This window comes from Durio zibethinus, chromosome 7, assembly GCF_047325235.1.
Source record: "Durio zibethinus cultivar Kanyao isolate XHJ-2024 chromosome 7, ASM4732523v1, whole genome shotgun sequence".
NCBI classification, from domain to species: domain Eukaryota; kingdom Viridiplantae; phylum Streptophyta; class Magnoliopsida; order Malvales; family Malvaceae; genus Durio; species Durio zibethinus.
In genome coordinates this window covers 23,035,965-23,055,900 of record NC_143168.1, presented here as the reverse complement: position 1 = coordinate 23,055,900, position 19,936 = coordinate 23,035,965, and the positions used below count along the sequence as shown (strand labels likewise).

Here is a 19,936-nt window from a genome sequence, read left to right as displayed (position 1 = left end):
AATCACTAGCAATCGTATCTAGCTTTTCATTGATTCTTTTGATTTTATGACTTATCCTTAAAGGGAATGCAAATGGAATAGAGAGGGCAGGGAATTGTACCAATTTGGTGGTGGTGCTTCGACGATTGATCAACTCTTTTTGCAGCGCTTCACACCTGAATTTATCAAGCACATCTTTAGCATCATATAAGACGTCTCTAAGCTTTCCCAAACTAAGGCGAAACGTCTTATTTGTTGGACCTAAAGCAACAAATACAACAACGCAGAAGTAATATATTATAATGTATCACAATAGATTTATAATAATAAACAATAATCAACATTCAACAACATAAGAAAAATAAAGCACATTAAAATTTATGTGAAAAACCTTTCAGTATAAAGGAAAAAATTCACGAACCATTAGAAAAATCTTTACTATTAAATAATGAATATACAAAATTCTCTTCTAGTTAAAATTAGAGCTAGTCAATAACTAGAAAGATAATTGAAGAAATCTCATCAAATCGGTGACTCAACAAATATTCTTTGAATTTGTTCCTAAAAAGCTTCAAACCTGATTTTCACTGTTTAGAATGTGAAACTCTAAATCGCAAACATGTTGACAAAGTTTTAACTCAATCAAACCATAGATTGATTATGTTTAACTAACTCTCCTTTCTCTCTTTTCTCTTTATTTTTTTGGCTTTTCTTTTTTGTATTTGACACTTAACCCTCTGTTTCTTACCAAAAAATACAACTTTTTTTTTCTTTTATTACCTAGAGCTCTCTTAGGGTAGCCTAAAACTTTGAATGGTTAAGACCAATATCATGGGGTTGGATCCCACATATTCCTAACAATATCTTTATTTAACCCCAATATAAGGAGATTCCTTACCATGGCAATTTCATTTGGAACTTACCTTACCCAAGACACCTATTCTGGCCAAGTTACTGCAGAGCTCAAGCTTTTTTCTAGGAAGTATCTTAGTCAACATATCTACCACATTCTCATAAATATGACTTTTCTCAATAGCATCTGCTGTTCTTCAATTATCAAAAGTAACCAATGACATCTAACAATCAATGTACTTCGATCTAGCATGGTACATAGCATTCTTACTTAAATTTGAAGCACCTGACTATCACAAAATATCACATACTCTTTTTTATTTAACCCCAATCCAAGAAAAAAAGTTTCATCCAAAGCATTTCTTTACTTGCTTCGGTTATTGTAATATACTTAGCCTTTGTAGTTGATAAGGTAACACACTTTTACAACTTAGAATATCAAGACATAGCTTTTTCTGTAAAAGTGAACAAATACCCTAAAGTAAATTTTCTACCATCAAGATCATCTGTTAAGTTAACATTAGTAAACCCTTCTAGAATTGATTGTGAAATTTCGTAACTCAAACATATTTTTGAGGTACCCTTTAAATATCTAAAAATTCATTTCACTACTTCTCAGTGAACCTTCCCTAAATTAGAAAGAAATCTACTCATTACACCAACTGCATAAGCAATGTTAGGTCATGTGCAAACTATAAGATACATCAAGAAATCGACTACAGAAGAATAAGAAATACTAGACATAGCTAGTTACTCTTCTTTAGTCATCAGATAAGATTTTTTACTCAAATTAAAATTTTTGACAAGTGGACTACTAACTGATTTAGCATGTTATATGTTGAATATACTAAACAATCGTTTGACATATTTTTTTGTGACAACTATAACTTTTTAGCTCTTCTATCTTGGATAATATTCATACCAAGAATTTGCCTTGTTGGACTTAAATCTTTCATGTTAAAAGACTTAGATAATTGTTCTTCCAACTTATGAACCATACTAACATTTTGTCCCATAATCAACATATCATCAATATATAATAAGATAATAATGAAGTTACCATCAAAATTTTTTTTGACATACTCATAAAAATTCGTTATTTTTTTTTTATAGCTTTGGCTCACCATAAAAGAATCAAATTTTTTATACCACTATCATGGAGCTTAGTTCAAGCTATACAATTTTTTTTTTCAATTTACAAACTAAGTACTTTTTCCCTTTCACTTCAAAATTCTGAGGCTAATCCATATAAATATTCTCTTGCAAGTCACTATGCAAGAATGCAGTCTTGACATCAAGTTGTTTAAGCTCAAGATTCAAACTAGCTACTAATCCTAGTACTACTTGAATAGAGCTCATCTTTTACAACTGGAGAGAAGATCTCATTAAAATCAATGTCAAATTTTTGATAAAAACCTTTTACCACCAATCGAGTTTTGTATCTCATTAGCTTATCACCTTCTTTTTTCAACTTAAACATCCATTTATTATTCAATGACTTCTTTCCTTTCTATAGTTTAACAAGATCATATGTATCATTTTTTTACAATGACTCTATCTTTTCTTTCATTGCTTTTAACCAGTACTATTTATCCGAAGTAATTTACGTATCTTGAAAGCTTTTGGGCTTTCTTTCATTGATAATTAAAATAAAATTTGAACTTGGATACCTAGTGAATGGTTTGTGCTATCTAGTAGATCTTCTAAGTTGAGACTCTGCACTACTTGATGTTGAAGGTAGCTCTTTCTACTTAACACTTTTTGATGGATAGGACTGTTCATCATGCTCAACACTCTCAGGTAAAGAAGATTACTCATTTTATTCAAAATTCATTGCATCTAACTCATCACTAACTGTGTCTAACTTATTCATATCCTCAAGTTTTTTTTATTGCTTATTTTCACTATCTATGACTCTTTTTGGTGAAACCTTTGTCGATGTTGAAACATCACATTCAACAGTAACTTGAGTAATCTTTTTTATTTTTTTCAAAGTCTACTATAATTTTTTTATGAGAGATCACATCTTTGCTTTTGGCCATCTTTATCTTCATTAGATCCATACTTTGTAGCTAAATTCTTTATCACCATATCTTACAAATACACACTGTGATTTTATTGTCAAACTTTGACCTCTATTTTTTTAGCACATGTATAAATGTTTTACACCTAAAAACTTTCAAGTAAGAGTATGAAGCATTTTTTCCTATCCACACTTTTTTTCTAAAATATCAAAACCCAAAGGAACTTATGGTGATCTATTAAGTAAATAATAAGTTGTATTGGTTGCTTCACCCCAAAACGGTTTTGATAATTTTGTTATTCTTAACATATATCTGACTTTTTCTATAATGGTGTGGTTTATCCTTTTAGCTATACCATTATGCTATGGTGTTTCAGGTTTTGTCATTTCATATTTGATCCCATACTTTGAACAATACTTTTCAAAGTTTTTGGATGTGTATTTTTCACCATTATCAGTTTAAATATACTTCAAGGGCATCTTTATCATCCTTTCACCATAGTATGAAATTTCTAAAAATACTACAATACCTAATTTTTGTTTTTTAACATATACATTTAAGTCTTACATGAAGTATCATAAATAAAAGTAACAAAATACCTACTATCATCCAATGAGTCAATCTCAATGGGACTATATATATCAGAATGAATCAATTCTAATATATTTTCTTTTCTTTGAGAACTCTTATGAAAGAAAAATTCTACAATACTTGTCAAACAAATAATGATCATATAAATCGAGAGACGTACTTTTGGTTAAGATAATAAAAGAATGCCTTGTTAACAGTTATAACCCCTTCTTGCTCATGTGTGCTAGCCTCTTATGCCACAAGTTTGTTGAAGCATCATTTTTAATGGCATTTATTTGGTTGCCTTTCAATTGCATCTATATCTTGTATATTATGTAGCATAATTTTTTTTTGCAACTACCATAGATCTTTTAAGAAGCTTCCACTGTCCATTCTTTTGTTAACTCTAATAACGTTCCTTATCAATGACATTAATAGCAAGCAAGTTTATTTTTATATCTAAAATGTGTCTGACATCCCTTAAAGTTAATATGTAGCTTGTACTAGTTTATATAATAATATCACTAATTATAATAATCTGTGATACACTCTTATTTTTCATCTTGGTGTAACCAAAGTTTTATACTTTGTAAGTTATAAATAATTTTTTCTTAGGAACACAATGATGTGTCATTCTTGTGTTAACTATTCACTTAATGTTAGGATTACCAACATGATTATAATTATTATGTGTACAAATTAAAGTAATTGAATGATTATTTGAATTCACTAATGCAATATTGTCATCATCTGAACTATTGTCTTTCTCATCTTTTCACTATTGCTTTAAGATTTTGTAGTATTACTTTATATGACCTATTTTATTATAATGAAAGCACTTCACTTTATTTCTGGACTTGAATTTATGTTTAGATTTACTATGACCTTTTAAGTTCTGACTTTTGTTAATATTTCTACCCTTGTTCTTTGTGACATGAGCTTGATTCCTAGGGTCTAAATCTTTTTACCTTACTTTTTCATTAAGCATACTGTCCCTTTACCATCTTTAATATTACATTGTAATCAAAAGCTAAATTAAGAACAGTCACAACTAGAGTATTTTAGCTATCTAGTAATAAACTTAAAAAAAATAACACATTCATTTCATTATTTATCTTAAGCTCCATATTAGTCATCCAATTAAATATATCTCGAAAATTACTCAAGTGTTTTGTAATTGATCATTCATCCATGTACTGTAAAGTTACTAGCTTTTTAATAAGTATAACTTTATTCATATTTATTTTTCTTTCATACAATGTCAATTTTTTTCAAATAGTGTAAGCATCTATTTCTTATGCTACATGATGGAACACGTTGATATCAATCCAATTTTTTATTGTAACCAGTATCTTTTTATCTGGCTTCTTTCAACTTTCATCTTTCATATCTGCTGGTTTAACCGAATCACCTAATATTGGCTCATATAAATCTTTGCAGTATAAATAATTTTTCATCATAGGCTTTCAAATTAAATAATTTAATGCTATTAATTTTATCATAGAATCTGTATCACCCTCTATGATCTCAAATAGAATTTACTTTTGTCCTGTGTTGCTTTTATATCGATGTTTCAAAATAATCTTTACTCTGATACCACTTGTTGGACCTAAAGCAACAAATACAATAATGCAAAAGCAATATATCATAATAAACTTATAGCAATAGACAACAATAAATAATTAACAATGTAAAAAAAATAAAGCATACCAAGATTTACGTGAAAAATCCTCCAATATAGAAAAAAAATCACGAACCACTAGAAAAGTTTTTACTATCAAATAATGGATATATAAAATTCTCTTATAGCTAGAAAGACAATTAGACAAATCTCACCAAATAGGTAACTCAACAAATACACTCTGAATTTATTTCTAGAGAGCTTTAAATTCGATCTTCACCATTCAAAATGTAAAACTCTGAATCATAAGTCTTCTGATAAAGTTTCAATTTAATCAGATCACAGATCAACTTTTATTCAACAACTCTCCTTTATCCCTTTTCTGTTTATTTTTTTGGCTTTTCTTCTTTCTATTTGGTGCCTCACCCTTTTTTTCTTACCAAAAAATGTAGCCCCTCTTTTCTTTATTACCTAGGGCTCTCTTTGAGTAGCCTAAAATACATAAAGCCCATGGCCTTTAAATGGTCAAAACTAATTACATAGGGCTGGTACCCCACATATTCCAAACATCATTATAGTGTTGTCATTTTTTAGCATCTAACAGCATAGCTTTGATGTAGGTCATGGTTTCTTTAAGCCTTCTCAAGTCACTACTGACATTCCAAAATGATAGAGTTTCTTTGGTAGCCAAGGAGACTATATTCTCTTAAAACTGTTCTTATTGATGGCCAAAACTAATTTTGCCATAATTAAATTCTAGAAAGGCAATCAAAGGTAAAGAAAAATTGAGTATAGCATTTATGATGAAATTTGTGTTAGGAAGATATGTCACACTTAGAGCTTATAGGAACATACTAGAAAGCTTGTACATATATATTAAACACCACTTGAGCCTAAAGCTTAAGCTATTAGGTTCTTGAGTTCTCATGTATCTATAAGATATTTCATTCAGATTTTTTAATGATGTAAGATTCTTTACTTACATGTGAATTTTATCCCAATAATATTTTTCGTTCACTTATGAGTTCTTATCAAGTCTCACTTCAACTCTTCTGTGCGAGTAATTTTATCAACACCTCATTTGGGCCAAGCAACCATACATCTTTAGTGCACTTTTTTAAGCTAGGCCATAGCACCTAACTTTACCACTTAGGTTATCTTAGTGCCCCATCAAACTTGCACTCCAGGTTGGCTTAATACATCGCTCACTTTGATGTTTGACTTCTGCATAATATCATATATTCCCTACATCTAAGTCTAACCATTTAACATTGGCATTCAAGTGCATGGAATTGATGGACGTGGCGAACCTCTGATCTGCCAACAATATCTCTTTAGCAACACTACTGAGACTCAAATCTGTGACTTTAGCTCTAATACCAATTGTTGGAGAGATAAGTCACATTTGAAGCCAATTAGAGTACACTAAAAAGTTCATATATATATTTTGGATATCACCTTAACTAAAAAACTTAATCTATTGAGTTATTAAGTACTATATATATATAAGACATTTAATTCAAAATTTTTTAGTGATATAAAATTTTTTACTAGTATATAAACCTTATCTCAACAGTTTATTTCAAAGAAATTAAACCAGTGAGTTTATAATAAATATTTTATTTTATCAGCCAGCAGTACTTTTATGCTTGTGGTTCGATTGAGATCAGCTACATCACCACCAAAAGAACAAAAAAGAAAAAAAAATGCATCCACAACCGAAAGAACAAAAAAAAAATGCATCCAATGTTTGCACGATGAATAATGGATGCTTTCCAGGAAGCACGGCATCCACCCCCCTCGTTACGCGAGGGACACCCACGGACACGCAAAAAAAGAAAAAAAAGCACACGGTCAAGATACGTTTTTGACACGCTTGGATACAGTGAGGATATCAATGGACGCTTTTTTAAAGCTGAACCGATAGAAAACTAAACAACTAATAGATTCCATATTTAGATTTAAGCAACACCTGGTGGAAATAATATGGGTAATGAACTTAATTTTATTGAAATTAATAATTTTTAAGCGTGGTCTTAAACTTAACTTAATTATTTAATATGGGTATAATGTAAATTTTTTTTTTGGGTCTTATTTACATTGAATATTTTTGTATAGGTAATATTTCTTCCATTTTTTTTTTCATTTTTAAGTCGTTTCAAAATATATTTTTTGTAAAATTTTTGAACACTTTTTATTCTATCTTTATACTTAAATTTTTTTTTTTACAATAAAAAATACGATACTTCAATATTATAAAAAATTAAAATTATAATATTAAATACATAAATTAGAATTTTTTAAAACAAATAAATAGAGAGAAGAAAGAATATATAAAAATATTTTTATTATCATTAGTATCATGTTGTGTGAATTCCTCATAAAGTTTCACTTTGATACAACAAATCATTCAATTTACTGATAATTGATAAATCTTTCAAGTAAATATTCATTTTGTTTCAGACGTTCCCCCGTTGTGTAAAACAAGTAAAAGTGACCTTTTATAAGATTTTTGGACATGAGTCAACGGTGCATTGATTGTTGTAGTTAAAACTGTTATGCAACAACCTCCAAGCAAAGTTCTGATTTTGCTTAGACCCAGTGCTTTGTAAATGAGAAAATATCATTCACCCCAAGGAAAAAATAGCTGAATATAGAACACTGAAATGAATAGCTGAAGTAGATTATGCAAACAAATAAATATTCTAGGTACATGGGATCAACCAATGTTACAAACATGAACTACAATCAATCCGCAACATCAAGGCAACAAATGTTACATCAAACCAAAGAGACTTGATATCTGAAGCAAACCAAGAAAAAAGCCCACAATGGGATACAGATAAATTAAGAGCAATTTAAAACAAACTAGTCATAACACAACAAACACATAATTAAGTATGTCTGGTACATAATATCACAACAAATCTTACAGAATAGCACTGTTAATCACATTACATCTGATGCAAATTAAAATCACATTCATTTATTACAACAATAATATTCAATAATGTCCTTAATATTCCATAAAGTCCTTAATTGAAGGCATCTTAACAACAGCAAATAGACTCTAAATCAAACAAAGTAAAAAGCTTACAGCCAGCCTTCCATACCCAACACGCCTTCCCTGAATTTTCCATAATGAGAGCTGCATGCAGTGGTTAAAACTAAATGAGTTAAAAATACAGCTGAAATGCAATTCCTATTAGGTTTAATATATAACGAAACATCTTGTGTAATTTAGCAGACTTAGTCTGCTCCAATGTACCAAAGACATACATACATACATTTTGTAACTTTTTCATTCAAATAAAATCTATTTAATTTTGCACAAAAAATACATACATGCATACATAAAGATTTATATATTTGATTTAGTATAAAAAATGTATATATATATATATAAATCTCAATTCGTAAAATTCTGATATATAATACATAAGAATTGAAATTTTCATAAAATATTGCTGATGAACTTTAATTATAGTAGAATGCTATGGATGGGTTGAAGTTTCACCTGCTACTCCTTTATTTTCATCAAAGCATCCAGTTCATAATTTACCTGTGACATCAAAAATACAAATTATTAAAATTTGCAAATGTTGTATACATTGAGCAAATTATATGATCATTTTTTTTTTTTAATTTTTGACTGGAAGTTAGAGGACGTTTAATCTGAATTCTAGAAATTAAAAGGAAATGCAAATGAAAATGTCATGCATAAGAACATATAGTAGTACTAAATAATAAGACCATCCTATAATTAATGCTCCATCTGAACTTGGGAATTTTTTTCAGCAGCAATTTTGGAGTGTTTAATTTCAAATCTAAAATATAAAAAATTCATAAAATAGAAATTTCCTCTTTTTTTTTTTTTTAAGTTTTTCCCTGAGAGATCAGAAAAGGAGAAAAGAAAAAGAAATAGTATTTCAGAATTATAAAGAAGTACATCGAACAGTGATAGATTAGATTGCTAAATAAATAAATACCTCTAAGGTGACTTGATAATCTTTTGGTCTTCAATATGAACCTCCCGGATGTGTGATATCTTGGACCAATCTGCGCCAGCTTCCGGTTTACAGTTTTCACACAATGTAGGACATTTTTGGATCTTCAGTTGTCTAAGTGCAGTGAGACGGTCTACTCCATCGGGAAGAGAGGATAATTTGGGACAATTAAGAATCTCCAGTCTTTGAAGTGAATTGAGGTTTTTTAGCCATTCTGGTAGCATCTCAAAGTTGCGGCAATGCTGGATTTCAATGAACTGCAAACAGCCAACAGATCCCTCAAGAAGCAATCGAGGCAGATCCTCCAAGTTTGGTGCATCGCGTAATATCAACATCTGAAGGCTCTGAACTCCGTGTGGTTACAAGGATCTTACTTTGATGCAAATCATCCAATTTCACCGACATGTCTTTCAATTCATACCATTTAACACGATTTTCGTTCCACACGTCATCTAAAACAAGTAAAAATTTTTTACCTTTATAAGACTTTGCAGATGAGTGAACAGTGCATTGACTGGTAAACCATCACACCTTTCACGACTTAAGTAGTAAATAATCTCACAAAGCAACCTGGAGACATCAAACAAGTCTGATACACACACCCATAATTGCAATGGAAAACACCGAGTGATTCTTTCATCATTGAACACCAACTGAGCAAGCGTAGTTTTCCCCAAACCTCCTATTCCAACTATAGGGATAACGGGAATATTATTTTGACCCTCGCTTGACTGGATTAAAAGATTTATGATATTTTCTTTATCTTGATTTCGACCAATCATGTTAGAAGGTATCACGAAGGAATGGGTATCCCTGAGACTAATGCGCCGGTTCTCAACTTGCTCTACAGCTCCAAGATTAAATCTTTTGAAATCACTAGCAATCATATCTAGCCTTTCATTGATCTTTTTGATTTTATGATCCATCCTTAAAGGGAATGCAAATGGAATAGAGATGGAAGGGAATCGTACCTTGGTGCTTCTACGATTTATCAACTCCTTTCGCAGTGCTTCACACCTGAATTCATCAAGCACATCCTCAGCATCATATAAGACGTTTCTAAGCTTCCCCAAACTAAGGCGCAACGTCTCATTCTGCTGCTGCCGTTTTTCAGCATCTAACAGCACAGCTTTGATGTAGGTCATGGTTTCCTGAAACCTTCTCAAATCACTACTGACATTCCATAGTGATAGAATTTCTTTGGCGGCCAGGGAGACTATCTTCTCCAAAAGCTGTTCTGCAACAAGGGCCAGAAATGATTCCGCCATAATTAAACTCTGAAGAGGCAATCAAAGGTAAAGGACGATTGAGTATAGTATTTATGATGAAGTTTGTTTCAGGGAAACTAAACAAGTGAGTTTACAGTAAATATTTTATTTTAGCAGCCAGCTGTAAAAAACCATCAAATGTTGGCACAAGGAATAATGATGCTTTCCAGGGGGCATCCACTCTCTCGTAACTAGTGGGACACCAATGGCACGGAAAAAAGTAAAATGCTCACGAAATGAAAAGCTTTTTACTTGAAAATCTTTTCTAAAGCCGAACCGGTAGAAAACTAATCTAACTCATGAATTCCATATTTAGATTTAAGCATCAGCTGTTGAAAATTAAGAGCGTAAGTTATACACTTATCATCTAAAGTTATTTGAATTTAACTAAATTAAAATTAAAATTTAATTTAATTATTATTGAATAGAATTTGAATTCAAATAATTTAATTTATTGAACGAATTAAATTTGAATATTTGAATATTTAATTTGAAAATTTTATGAATATCATCAAGTTTTTTAATTAAATATATATTTTTATTTTTTCAATTAAAAATTTATAATTTACCTTTCTATATATAAAAAAACCCTAAACATTTTAACTCTTTTTCTCAGTCTCATTTCTTCTTTCCCTCACTCTCCTTTTCAGCGGCACCTCTGCTCTCTCTTTTCCCATCTTATCTTAGCAACCACACCTTTCCTTTCTAGCACTCTTCCTTCATACCTTATTTCAACATAGCTGTCTGCATATGGAGTAAGTTATATCCACATGCTTATCCCTACCTTCGATCAACATCAATTTACATAGAAAAATCAAAGGCTAAACCTTTAGATATGGCCCTTGCCTAAAGATAGCTACTGAATATTGTTTATTTCTACTTTAACTACTTAAAGAAAAAAAGAAACTGTTTGAATAATATATGCTGGCAATACTGTTTGCTTTAGTGCTGTTTTTGTTTTCAATTTTAGTATAGTTTTAGTGAGAGCTATTGTTGTCTTGATTAGTTAAATTGGAACTTTTTAAGAAATTCTTGGATTTGGTTGTTTGGGTGTTTTTTTTTTTAGTGTTTAGAAAAATTTTTAATTTGATGGTGGGTATGTTATATTGTTACGAAATTATTTTTAAAATATCATTATTTATAAAAAAAAATATCGATTTAAGTTTAGTTTAAATTTTAAATCAAATAATTAAATTTTACTTTAAACATATGATCAAATTTATAAATTTTTATTAAGTAATAAATTTTATAGAGCGAGCTTTTAGTTTGAGCTTGATATATAAAATTCTATCAACTTGATTTAATTTTTGAACTAATTCGGGTATTGTAATATATTGACTTAACTTGTTTATATTCTTTTTAAAAATAATGAGTAATGAACTTTTATTGCAATTAAGAATTTTCAAGTTTGGACTTTAACTTAATTTAATTATTTAATATCGGTATAATATAAATTTTTATTTTGGATCTTATTTACATTGAATATTCTTACAATGAATAATATTTCTTCCATTTTTTATTTTCTCAATGTTTTAAAATAAAGAGTTATTTATTTATTTATTTTCCGAACAGCTTTTATTTCAGCGGCCACCACTTCCTTTATTTTAAAATAAAATAAAAATTTTATTTCAACAGCTAACAGTACTTTTATTTTAAAATTATTTTAACAACCGACGGTACTTTTATTTTAACAGCCAGACTACTTTTATACTTGTGGTTTGGTTTATGATCCGCCACATCACCACCAAAAGATTAAAAAAAGACAAAAAAAAAAAAAAAAAGAAGGGCATACAATGTTTGCAAAAGGGTGCTTTCCGAGAAAGCACGGCATCTACAATCGAGAAACGAGTGGTGCACCACAGACACGCCAAAAAAAAAAAATGTACACGGTCAAAAAATATTCTTGATTAGATCTATGAATTTAAAATATATATCATAATATGACAAAAAAAATATAAAAATAATATAATTTAAAATTTTATTAATAATTATATATATGCTTAATGAAATTAAAAAAATATATTTTTTATTTTTTATTGATATAAATTATAATATATAATTTTAAAATTCAATGTGTAAATGTAAAAATAATTATAATAATAATAAGAGTAAAATTAGTTGTGAGATATGTGTTTGAATAAAACAAAAATATTAAAGATAAATTAAGTTATAGTGAGAATAAAAAATCATATAAGATATTAAATTAAAAATTATATATAATAAAAAATTTTAAAAATTTAAAATTTATAAAATTAATAAATAATTATAAATTTATTCAAATAATTTATGTCAAATAATAATTTATTAATAAATAATTGATAATTAATAAAAATAATAATTTATCAAATAGTATTTTTATTATATTAAATAAAAAAAATAAAAGGTTAAATTATAAAAATATTTTTTTGTCTCTTCAATACAATTAAAATGGTAAAAAAAAAAAAAAAAATGCAATCGAGTGTTCATCCACTAAAACCAAAAAATTCAACGAGTAAAAATTGATTTCGTGATGGACATCCAATTGCGTGTTCAATGCGTTTGCACAATTTTTCATGCCAAGTATATTTACGCTAGGGATACTTTCGAATTCAAATCGCGATTTAACTTATAGTCACCTTTTATGGGCCTTCTCGATAGACAATAATATATGAGTTTATGCGAAATGGAGATACTTGAATGAGATAATCGTTTAATCAATGAATCAGAACACGACAAACAGCTGAAGCAGAGTGTATAAAAAGATATAAGCCTTATACTTTAACATCGAGAAATTTTATAAAATTATATTTAGGTGATAAAATAATTTATATCTTAGAGATTTTAATTAATTTTAAATAAAATAAAATTTTTAAAAAAAAAAAATCAGATCGAAAGTGGATTGGATTTCCTTTTTTTTTTTTCTTTAAATTGGGTTTGAGTTGAAGTTGGATTTTAAGTTGTTCCAACTCCACTAGATGCGTGTATATAAAAAAATATTTTTATTATTTATTTAATTTTATGTTTATATATATTACGTTAATAAAATAATTATTTAATATTTTAATTTAAGATATTGATTTAATAAAAATTTTATATTATATATAACTAAGATATAATTTATATTTAAAAATAATATTTTATGAATATTGTATTAAATTAAATTATTATATTAATTTTGAATCGAAACAAATTCGTCGTAATTTATAAATATATTAATCAAATTGAATAAAATAATATTTTGATGTCGAATAAAATTAAAATTGAATATTAAAATTAAAAAATTAAATTAAAATTAAATTAAATAAAAATTCACTTTGATTTAACCCGTTATCATCCTTCTTTATGCTAATTACAAAAATATGGGAACACTCATAATTAATGGGTCAATTCCAAGGATGATTACATCAAGTAATGCAGGTACATCATCTAATGAAAGGTACAATAACACAATGATGGTATTAGACTTAGATTTAGATGTACCGCAGAGTGATGATAGTGTAATAACTCTATCATTTTATTTAATGAAAGATGCAATAACACTATCATTTTATTTAATGAAAACGACATTTTTGGTTTGTCTGCCATGCCCATTTCAAAGGAAAGGAAACATGAAGGAAACAGCTAGCTATATATAAAACAGAACCTAACCATTCAAGAGAGGTACCAAGTGGGCATTGTAACTTTAAAACAACCTAAACAATTTTTTTTCTCAATTTTTTTTTCTGATGTTCTCTTTTTTTCCCCCTTTTTTTCTTTAAATGTGATTTGCTTGTTATAGGCGTTGGAAAAGGTTGTGATGTCTGCATGCGTGAATTTTTGGATCGATTTGAGTTTTAGTAAATTTTGATTGTTGTTTTCTTTGTTTTTCCACCGTTCATTCTTTTTCAGACTCAATCTTTCTGTTTTTTTTTTTCTCCTTCCAAGATTTTTTTTTTTTTTTTTGCAAAAAGTCAGTATTGACATAAGGTTGAATAAATGATGAATCTCCACCCATAGTGTCACCCAACTATGCATCTCTAGTTGAAGTTTCATTTTATGATAGATAATAGATAGATGACATATTCTTATTCTCAACTTGCTTTGCTAGTTGAAACATATAAAATGGTACGCATTTCAAGTAATCATTTTTCTGGTTATACGCAGCCATACATTTTATAGTATATTTCCATAAAGTCCATAATTGAAGCCAACAAATCATTGGCACAAAGACTCTAAATCAAAGAAAGTAAAAACTAAAAAGCTTCCAGCTAGCGCTAGCCTTTATACCGACAGGCTTTGGCTCAATCATCCATCATGAGAGCTGCATGCAGTAGTTCAAAACTAAATGAAATGAGTTAAAAATACAACTCAAAGTAATTCCAAGCAATGTTCCAAAAAAAAAAAAAAAAAGCTAAGTTCGAATGAATCTTATGGAAATGGGTGGATTGAAGTCTCACAGGCCGCTCCTTTATTCTCACCAAAGCATTGACTTCAAAATTTACCTGCGACCAAAGGCACAAATCATTAAAATTTGCAAATGTTGTATGCATAATACATGCGTAGAGAGGAACTTATATGGTCAATTTTAACTAGCAATGAAGGGATAAAAGATAAAGAAATTAATAAGTACCACGAACCATACCTGGTAAATCTTCTGATCTTAAATATGAACCTCTTGGATGTGTGCTATCTTGGACCAACCAGCACCCACTTCGGGTTGATATTTTTCACTCAACGTAGGACATTTTCGAATCTGTAGTTGGGTAAGCAAGGTGAGGCGATCCAAACCATCCGGAAGAGAGGATAATTTTGGGCAGTCAAGAATCTCAAGTTTTTGAAGTGATGACAGATTTTGTAGCCATTCCGGTAGTATCTCAAAGTTGGGACAGCGGTTAATTTTTATAAATTGCAAAGTGCTAGTGTCACGAGTTGAGACTTAAGCTCCGAACTCACGCGACTCCGGGACCCGGGCATTCACCCTTCCGGCATTAAATGTCACGGACCTAAGGAGAGTCCTGAATCCCACATCGAACATAATAAGAGGGTCGCTGGGGTATATAAGGGTTCACACCACCTCCGTCTTGTGAGGTGCCTTTTGTAGAACAAAATCGTGAGGCCAGGGGATCAGAGTGGACAATACCTCACAAGGGTGTGAACCGTGGCGGAAAGGCTGGTCCGGGAAGCCGAAAGGGTGAATGCCCGGGTCCCAAAACTGCGCGAATTCAAAGTTTAAGTCTTGACCTGTGACACTAGCAGATCTATCAAGAAGCAATCGCGGTAGATCCTCCAACTTTGGTGCACCTCGTATTTCCAATTGCTAAAGGCACAGGTGAAGGTCCCAGTCTTCTCTTTCTTCCAGTTCCATGCGTAAATTGATTATTGGGCATTCAACTATAGTAATACATTCCAGCTTGGTTAGAAATTTCAGACTTCGTGGTAGTGAGACTAGTTTAGAGCAACATTTTATAGTCAAACTTCGAAGTGATGTCAGGTGTTGCATCCCTTCAAACAAATATTCCTGCAACTCACATCCGTAGCAGTACAAGAACTGAAGAGAACTCCAACATCCTGGTCGAATCTCACTTATATGCGTAGTATCTCTTTGGATTTGCTTTGAATCTTATAATTACACATCAAAAATTTTAAGAGTTTTGAATTTATCTTATATCCCATATTGAGAGCTTAATAAAGTTATAAAAAATTTCATCCTTATAAATAAAATATTTTAGTTTTGGTTTGAGACTCTTAGAAGTTAGACACCAAAAGAATAATTAAGTAGGTTATTAAAATGGTATAATTAAATTTTGGGTTAAATTTCAAATAAAGAGTTTTTAAAGATTTTTTTCATTCTAAAAGTTTTATAGTTGTAAAAATTTATTGTTAGTTGATTGAGTTTTGAGTAAATCATTTTGATTTGGGTCGAACCAAATATATTTGTATGTTTTTATTTTTTATTTGAGCTTGTTATTTTGTGTATATGAATGCTGTGTGTGGGTGTTAATTTCCCATGAGAATCTCGATTAGATCTAGGAATCTGAGATTGACCAAACTTTGCAAATTGCGAGGCAGTTGCAATTGGCAATCAATATCCAACAATCTTAATGTCAACAAGCTTTGAAGCTTATAGATAGAACGAGGAAGCTTGCTCATTCTATAACACCTGGATAAGTCAAGATATCTTAAATGCTTCAAGGTGCCAACGGAATTGGGCAATACTTCCAAAAATGAATAGGAGAGATCAAGTAGCCGCAGGAACTTGAAATTCAAGATGGAAGCATTTACAAAATGTTCCTCAATTATCCTATTTCTTCCTGAAGAAGGTAGGATCACCAATGTCCGCACACCTTTTAAATTCTTCAAAAATGACTGTGGAGCTCTCAATGGATTATCACCCAAAAATGACAGATGTCAAATATGATCAGCCGCATTTATTGTATGAGGATAAATTTTTAAAAAGTCATCTTGTGACACATTTGACAAGAGATCATGTATTAGGTCACGGATTTTAAATGTGTAATATGTATATTCAACCTTGACATCTTGGACAAAACCCCTCGACCATAATTCTTTGAAATATCGTAACCCAACATCTTCCCACTCTTCGTTTTGCTTGGGGCTTTCAGTAAGTCGAATGGCCATCCAGAATTGGACGATATAATCAGTATCATAAATAGTATCCTTTGGAAACAATGACAAACGAGTTAGGCACCTTTGCAAATGAGATGGCAAATGATTATAACTCAATTTCAGCATAGGTAGAATGTCATTTTCATTTTGATCAAGTTTCCATATGTCGTTATCTTTTATAAATTCCCATTCATGTCGCTCAGTTTTCAGTAGAGCAAGCTCCCTAAAGTTCTCACCGCCAATGGAACCCCTTTGCATTTTTTCACAATTTCATCACCAATTCTCATAAGGTTTGGATATACTTTCTCATCTCCTTCCCTAAATGCCCATTTTACAAACAAAGATAAACAATCTTTGTGACTAAGACCTTTCAAGTTGTACGGAGCAATAGTACCCACTATCGAAGCAACTTTTGAACTCCGTGTAGTCACAATGATTTTACTTTGTTGAAAGTTACCCATTGTCATCAGTAAATCTCTCAGTTCCATCCATTTTACATGATCTTCGTTCCATACATCATCTAAAACGAGTAAAAAAGTTTTACCATTTAAAAGCATTCGCAAATGAGTTTGCAATGCATTAACTGGTAAACCATCACATCTTTCTCCCGTAATGGAGTAAATAACATCACAAAGCAACCTAGCAAGATCAAACTCATCTGACACACACAACCATATTTTCAAGGGAAAGACCCTAGTGATCCTTTCATCGTTGTACACAAGTTGAGCAAGCGTGGTCTTCCCTAAACCTCCGATTCCAACTATAGGGATGACGGGTATATTTTCAGTATCGATTGGCTTGACTAAAAGATCTATGATGTTTTCTTTGTCTCGATTGCGACCTATCACATTAGAAGGTATCACAAAGCAGTGGGTATCCCTGAGAATAACACGCCGGTTCTCAACTTTCTCTTCAAGTCCAAGATTAAATTTTTTGAAATCACTAGCCATCGCATCTAGCTTTTCATTGATCTTTTTGATTTTATGACTCATCCTCAAAGGGAATGCAAATGGAATAGAGAGAGCAGGTAATCGTACCAATTTGTTGGTGGCGCTTCCACGATTGATCAACTCCTTTCGCAGCGCTTCACACGTGAATTCATCAAGCACATCCTCAGCATCATATAAGACGTCTCTAAGCTTCCCCAAACTAAGGCGCAACGTCACGTTCTGGTGCTGCCGTTTTTCAGCATCTAACAGCACAGCATTATGTAGGTCATGGTTTCCTTAAGCCTTCTCAAATCACTACTGACATTCCAAAGCGAAATAGTTTCTCTGGCAGCTAGGGATACTATCTTTTCCTAAATCTGTTCTGCAACGATGGCCAGAAATGATTCCGCCATAATTAAACTCTGGAAAGGTAATCAAAGGTAAATGACAATTGAGTATAGTATTTATATTGAAGTTTGTTTCCGGGAAATTAAACAAGTGAGTTTAGAGTAAATATTTTATTTTAGCAGCCATCAGTACTTTTATACTTGTGGTTTGGTTGATGATCAGCTACATCACCACTAAAAGAACAAAAAAAAAAAAAGGCTTTCAATGTTTGCACAATGAAAAATGGATGCTTTCCAGGAATCACGGCATCCACCCTATCGTAACACGAGGGACACCCACGGACACGCAAAAAAAAAAAAAAATCAGTGAGTGTATCGACGAACACGAAACGAAATGCATTTTACTTGAAAATTTTTTTAAAGCCGAACTGATAGAAAACTAAACAACTGATGGATTCCATATTTAGATTTAAGCATCACATGGTGGAAATAATATGGGTAATGAACTTAATTTTATTGCAATTAAGAATTTTTAAGTGTGGTCTTAAACTTAATTCAATTATTTAATATGGGTATAATGTAAATTTTTATTTTGGGTCTTATTTACATTGAATATTTTTACATAGGTAATATTTCTTCCATTTTTTTTTCATTTTTGAGTCGTTTCAAAATATATATTTTTCAAAATTTCTGAATACCTTTTATTTTATCTTTATACTTAAAATTTATTTTTTGACAATAAAAAATATGATACTTCAATATTATAAAAAATTAAAATTATAATATTAAATACAAAAATTAGAATTTTTTAAAACAAATAAATTGAGAGAAGAAAGAATATATAAAAATGTTTTTATCATCATTAGTATCGTGTTGTATGAATACCTCATAGAGTTTCACTTTGATGCAACAAATTATTCAATTTACTGATAATTGATAAATTTTTCAAATAAATATCTATTTTATTTCACACGTTCCCCTGTCGTGTAAAACAAGTAAAAGTGACCTTTTATAAGACTTTGCACACGACTTAGGGGTGCATTGATTGTTATAGTTAAACTGTTATGCAGCACGGATGGTTAACTTTAAGTAAAATTTTAGTTTTTGAGTTTTGTAAATAAAAAAATAATTTCGAAAGAACTTACGAGATTTGATTCAATTTGATTCTGAATTAATCGAGATTCAAAATTATTATGGAACGGTCGAAAAATTTCAAAAAAAAAAAACTGTTATGCAACAACCTCCAAGTAAAGTTCTGATTTTGCTTAGAACCAGTGCTTTCTAAATGAGATAATATCATTCACCCCGATGAAACAATAACTGAATATAGAACACTGAAATGAATGGCTGAAGTAGATTACGCAAACAAATACATATTCTAGGTACATGGGGTCAAACAACGTTACAAGCATGAACTACAATCAATACGCAACATCAAGGCAACAAATGTTACATCAAACCAAGAGACTTGATATCTGAAGCAAACCAAGAAAAAGCCCACAGTGGGATACAGATAAACTAAGAGCAATTTAAAACAAACTAGTCATAACACAACAAACACATAATTAAGTATGTCTGGTACATAATATCACAACAAAATCTTACAGAATAGCACTGTTAATTACATTACATCTGATACAAATTAAAATCACATTCATTTATTACAACAATAATATTCCATAAAGTCCTTAATTGAAGGCATCTTAACAACAGCAAAAAGACTGTAAATCAAACAACGTAAAATGCTTACTGCC

The 19,936-nt window shown here is 30.3% G+C and overlaps 1 pseudogene across 1 annotated transcript; it reads right to left on the bottom strand.

Moving 5' to 3' along the window:
* Positions 1 to 7,903: 7,903 nt before the first annotated feature.
* Positions 7,904 to 18,844, bottom strand: LOC149518159 (putative disease resistance protein RGA1; annotated as a pseudogene). The gene is made up of 6 exons (XR_016343644.1): positions 16,297 to 18,844; positions 15,607 to 15,880; positions 14,987 to 14,989; positions 9,036 to 9,395; positions 8,564 to 8,608; positions 7,904 to 8,194 (listed from the first exon to the last, which is right to left on the bottom strand). The product of XR_016343644.1 is annotated as a putative disease resistance protein RGA1 (transcript).
* Positions 18,845 to 19,936: the final 1,092 nt, after the last annotated feature.